The sequence below is a fragment of the Thermobia domestica genome, chromosome 8 (genome assembly GCF_964235325.1).
Source record: "Thermobia domestica chromosome 8, izTheDome1.hap1.1, whole genome shotgun sequence".
Classification (NCBI taxonomy): Eukaryota; Metazoa; Arthropoda; class Insecta; order Zygentoma; family Lepismatidae; genus Thermobia; species Thermobia domestica.
Window position 1 is genome coordinate 158,956,924 of NC_137461.1, and position 6,162 is coordinate 158,963,085.

General features: G+C 42.6%; 1 protein-coding gene across 1 annotated transcript in view; it reads right to left on the reverse strand.

Annotated features, from left to right (window-relative positions):
- Positions 1-4,794, reverse strand: part of LOC145693310 (alpha-tocopherol transfer protein-like) — a 90,369-nt gene extending 85,575 nt beyond the window's left edge. Inside the window, exon 1 of the mRNA XM_081769177.1 lies at positions 4,561-4,794. The gene's annotated coding sequence lies outside the window, so the exon portion shown is untranslated. The remainder of the gene's footprint in view (positions 1-4,560) is intronic.
- Positions 4,795-6,162: the final 1,368 nt, after the last annotated feature.

Below are 6,162 nucleotides of genomic sequence, written 5' to 3' on the forward strand. Positions count from 1 at the left end.
AAGCATGATCCTGGTTCCACCCACAAAACAAACTTAATCACGGGACTTTCTGTAATAGTACATTTTTTGTAATTATTGAAGTTAAAGAGTGCATTTTTAACACATGTTTTTGGTATAGATTTTTTAAAAAAATGTTTAACAAATGAGTGGACCAGCTTCACGCCAATTACTTACAAACCTTGATAAATCAGATCGGCGCGATATCTCTACATGCTGCAATCAGATCCTTTAAACAATGTGGCATTGATTTAAACAAGCGTTGTGTGTTTTCCTTTCTGTATACGAGGTCTCCAGCCAAGTAAGTTTGTGGTGGACACATCGTGTCCGTGGGTTTTCTCGGAAACTCCCGTTTCCTTCCACATTCTCATTCCAGCATTTTTTTCATATTAATTCACTTGCTTTAATCATCCATCTCCCTTCCATAGCCTACAGTGCATTATCATGGGGCGTTAAACTGAAAGATTTCATTTCCTTCTATTTTTGTATACAAAAAGTTGACTCCTCCTGTCGTCGTTATCTTCTGTCTCCTGCTGTCTGCGGCGTGATGAACAAAGTGCCGGCCAATTATGTTTCACATGTTTGATGAGCGACCGTACATCCCAGGGCAGCATTGGTACCCGTCATTCCTGCAAGGAAGATGTATATTCCGGGAAACATGTGACTGGGTATTACTGAGCTGAAATATGATGTCCGGAATCGTTTTAAGAAATGTTATGATCTCGGCATTTAGAACTTTTCTGGTGTACCGATACCAGTCACTTTTGGCACTGCCCTCGCAGAGATCCCAATGGTTACATCTGTCATTTAGGTTGCTTGAAATTGGACACTGGTAGACTGGGATCATCACAAAACGACTAAATTATAGACTACGCGGCCATCAGTGTAGGACAAGTTCGAAACGGACTGTTGAAACTAGGAACATATTTCACCCAGTATTCCAGCAATGGGGTTCATGCACACATTCTAACTTAAGATTTTGGTTCTGGATTACTAAAGGCTGACGCGAAGACTGGCTACGTGCCGCCAGCTCAGTGTTCAACAGACGTCGTATAACTGTAGACACAGACATGTTCACACTTGCTCTCGTGCTCAAGTGTCAAGCAAACACTGCGGATGACACTGTACAGTCCATCAGGGCCATACGGACATGATGTCTGTTACCCAGTGCTGTGATTACTTTGCGAAGTCTGCTGCCTGATCGTTGCAGGGAACGGTCATTATCTGTCCATTCCTTCCACACACGCATCACTGTCAACGCGGCATGATCTTTATTGGTATGTAAAACCAATTTAGTAATTAGAAAAGCCGCCTTCCCGTAGGCCAACATGAAGTACAAGGTCTGTATGATAAGTAATGAGACTCGCCGCGCCGCGGCGCGCGTGTCGCTGGAGCGGGTTTGTCGGTGATGGAGGATGTAGGGGGGGGGGGTCCGAGCAAAGCAACGCACCGCGCGTCAGTTGGCTCCGAGCCTTAGTGGAGCGCGGACAAGCCTTGGACAAAGCCCTTGTGAACATTCTTGTCACGGCGGAAAATCAACAAACATGGAGGGTTCCATCGAACAGCGTTATGCGATCAAATTTTGCGTTCGCCTGGGGAAAACGGCTACTCAGACACTTTCTCTCATCACGGAGGCCTACAAAGAGGAAGCCCTATCCAAAGCCCAGGTGTTTCGTTGGCACAGTGCGTTCCGGAACGGCCGGGAAAGCGTTGAGGATCTGGAGAGGGCTGGACGCCCGACAACAGTGACTACGGACGAAACTGTGGCAAAAGTGAGGGATCTCCTGAACTCAGACCGTCGATTATCGTTGAGATTGATTGCTGATGAACTCGATATGAACCACACAACAGTGCACAAGATTGTGACGGAACAATTGGGAATGAGAAAAATCTGTGCGAAACTGGTGCCGCGAGTGTTGACTGACGAACAAAAGCAACGACGTGTTGATTGTTGTCAGGAACTGTTGAACCTCATGAACAGTGACCCTAACTTTGAAGATGACGTCATAACAGGTGACGAGTCGTGGGTGTTCCAGTACGACCCTGAAACGAAACGTCAAAGCGCGGAGTGGCACACTCCTGCGTCCCCGCGCCCCAAGAAGGCCAGAATGTCGAAGTCAAAGGTGAAAACAATGTTGATTGTTTTTTTTGACAATGTGGGGGTGGTCCACAAGGAGTTTGTACCCCAAGGACAAGCCGTCAACGCCGCCTTCTACAAACAAGTCCTTGAGAGACTGCACAGGAGCGTCAAGCGGAAAAGACCGGCGATCGCTAGCCGGTGGAAGTTGCATCACGACAATGCCCCTGCCCACACCGCCTTCTTAGTGACCTCCTTTTTGACCCGGATTGGGGTGGAAGTCCTTCCACAACCACCCTACAGCCCAGATGTGAGCCCGGCCGACTTCTTCCTCTTCCCGAAGCTGAAGCCACGCTTGAAAGGAACCCGTTTTGCAGACGTCACAGCCATCCAAGCAGCCGTGACCACATTTCTAAAGGACATGCCGGCTGCTGACTTCCAGGGGGCGTTTGCAGCGTGGAAACATCGATTGCAGAAGTGCATCGACGCAAGAGGAGAGTACTTCGAAAGCTTTTAAGTCCCTGTACAGATCAGATCAATAAAACAATGTTTCCAGACCTGGTCTCATTACTTATCATACAAACCCTGTAGCCCTGTTCGAACGCAGTCGTATCATTATATTGCAGCTTGTCGACGCTCCACTATTTGAGGGCTGCGTAAATTGCGCTCTAGCAGTATTTGTCAGCACTCCGAACTGAACGTGTTGCTAGGCCCACGCATACGCCATCCCTTTAAAATTATAATCTTTCGCATGTCATACCCTCTCGTATCGATCCTATATCTTTGCACCAATTCATGTTACTCCTTCTTGATAATGCAATTTTCCCAAACAAGGCGTATCTAATCCTTCTACTAGGCCTACCTAACCACTATATTAGTCATACGTCATCAGGGTAGTATCTTCTAAACAGAAAGTGAATCATGTTAGTTTGAAACGAAACATCCGTCAGAAACATTTTTAAAATTAGGTTACCCCTATCATTTGTTCTTCTATTTCGAATCTAACGTATTGGTTTATGTACAGCACTTTTAAAAAATTATGTTTTTCACCTTTTCATTGTATTCTAACTCTCTTTAGCACTTTTTATCAAAGCATTTAAATATATCATGGTTTCTAAAGTATCCCTAAATCAATAATCATTATATATACATTCTCCCCCTTTTCTATAAACCTATCAGTGATTATGTCTCGGCGGGAGCTCATGTGATTCGGATTCCACGTTAATCAGTAGGTCCACGTCTCACATAGCCTCGCTGCTGAATTGGACGTTAAACTCAAAATCAACTTAATCAACTATCAGTGATTATGCTACATAGATCATTGCCATCTTAGACCACCATACCAGCAACAACACCTGTGAGTAAAGAGGTTGCTTAGGAAACATTCCTGGACGTTGATCACTATCCAACCATTGTCCTGATCATTTACAATTGACGAAGGAGATCCATTTTCATCAAAACTGATAATCAGATGCAGGCAACTTCCCCCTATTATTTCTTATACCCAGAGAACTCTGCATATTCAGACAGTGGTTCTGTTGGGCTGTGTGAGTTCATGAGGTACTCAGGAGTGAAATTTTTCACCTTACTGACTATACAGAGCTGCCGAACGATAGTGGTATGGCATATGCTCAGGTTGTCTGCGATAAATACTTAGAAACAATTAATAATCCATAGAACGTACTGTAACTTTCTTTTTAAATTTTAACGTCCAAAGATATTCCATCAAGGCTAAGGAAGATGGTGATATGAGATGATCATGGTAGCAGTATTTCTTCCAGCCATGTTTTTTGGGAGGCGTTTCCCCCCGGAGCTCTGAGAGTGTCCCCCGAAGGAGACCAAATAATCCGTCTACAATATAATAAATGGAATAGTACCAGCAGAACCCCTGGAACACTAAGTGTGCCCCCCAGAACATTTTTCTTTCTGAAATAACACTGATATAGTAGAATAACGAAAGTGGGTGGAAACGGAAGAACTGCGAGAAAACCCATGTACATGGTGTTTGTCTACCACAAAGTCCACTTGGCGGGAGCTTTTATCGAACCAGGGACTCAACCAGCCAGAAGTGAACACACTATCACTGAGTCGTTGTGGAGCTGTAATTTTGTATGAGTACGCTTATGTTAAATTATGTTTATGAACTCGTAGATAACAGCCGTTTAATGTCCAACCTCTAAATAATATTTACCTATCCATAGTTAATGGCAGTTGCTTGATCGGTATCGTAAACGAGTGTATACACAGCTACAGTCACTTTGCTTAGGCGTTGTAGTTTTGCATGAAATTAACTGAAAATCACACGAATGATATTACGTAAGACGCTTTGGAAACTATCAAATTTCTGGATGAAATAAGCCAACTTCTACATTGTAATAATTCCTTACTTATGTATAATATAATCACAAATGCATATAGTAGTTGTAAGGAAACATTTTTAACTAAACAGAAAAACATTTTTACTAATAAACAAATACTATGCTTACCGTGATTATCCTGTAAAATAAAGTTAGATCTTGATATGTAACACAAAATAACATGCAATGCTGCTTAACAGATCCAGACACTAACACTTGTTATCTGTAGGTTATGGCATGACGGTTGCGAAAGTCCAATTAAACGAATAATACATCAAGTAACACTACCACTAACAACAAACAAGACACACACATTCTCTCTGATATAAGAAATGAAATGTATCTGCTGATAAACGTCTTTATCGCCCAGCTACTAAATAAAACATTCACTCGTATTAAAGAAAGGAGTGGCTTGCAAAGTCCATGTGACGCTCACGCACATGAATCAGTTTCTTTTGATTTTCGAATAATTCTGGGCCTCAGTGGCTCAGTGGTAGAGCGTTCATCTCTGCTGTATGATTTCTTGGTTCGATCCCAGCTCGCGCCAAGTTAAGAAATGAAATGAAATCTTTGAATTTTACGTCCCACGCTTATGCCGGTTAGGCTAAAGGAGACGGTGATTATGAGAAATGAGTGAAATGGTGGAATGAATAAAGTGGAAGGAAACGGGAGAACCCGAGAAAACCCACGAGCATGGTGTTTGTCCACCACAAACTCCACACGGCGCGAGCTGGGATCGAACCAGGGACCCCAAGCACCGGAGGTTAACACTCTACCACTGAGCCACCGCGCTCCCCTCGCGCCAAGTGAGTATTGTGATCGACAAACACCGTGTGCGTAGGTTTTCTCGGAGCTTTCCCATTTCCTCCCAGTTTCTTCATTCCACATTTCATTCATTTCTTACCATCACCGTTTCCTTTAGCCTCGACAGCATAACCGCCGGACGTAAAACTTAAAGATTTAATTTCCTTTCGAAGAATTCTTTCTCATCTCGTCTTGATTCTGAAAAAGATTTTCTCGTCTCGTTTTGTAAATGTATGTACAAAATTCATACCCTGATTTTTTCTTTCGTCTAGAAGTTATCAGAACCCTTCCGTGTCACGAGAGGTCTACGAAGGGCGAGATAAAAGAAGATTTTAAACATATTTATTATTGGAGTGTATTGTGTAATGAGTAATGCATCTTTAAATGTTGATAAATAATGCTCATTATTATGTTCGCAAAATCACTTTATCAATTTATAGTTTCTCTACTTCATAATATAACACTAAAACAGTGTTTGAGATCTAAGACTTGGGAGAACTACTATTACCCAAGAGACTCGAATAATTTCGACACCAATTATAGTCTCGAAAATGTGACACGATTTATCATGTTTGTCGTCTCGTCTCGAATTTGTACTTCTCATCTCGAGGGCAGTACTACTAATAAACCAACGTATCGTTGATCCCCGGTCCAAAAAGGATCGCTAAACTTCAATAAACTAATCAATAGCACAGTCTGTCTGTGAATTTATACAATTCAGACATGAATAAACAGCATGCTTGTGCCTAAATAGTTAGCATTCAGACTTTTGGAGCTATCTTGGATTTCCGATGAGAGTTCGTTTGGGTCATATCTTGTATCAAATTGTAGGCCCGTGTCTCACATAGCCTCAGTACTACCAAGGGACGTTAAAATCAATGGTAACCAAAAACCAAATCGGACTGATCATACATCAATTTTGAACCA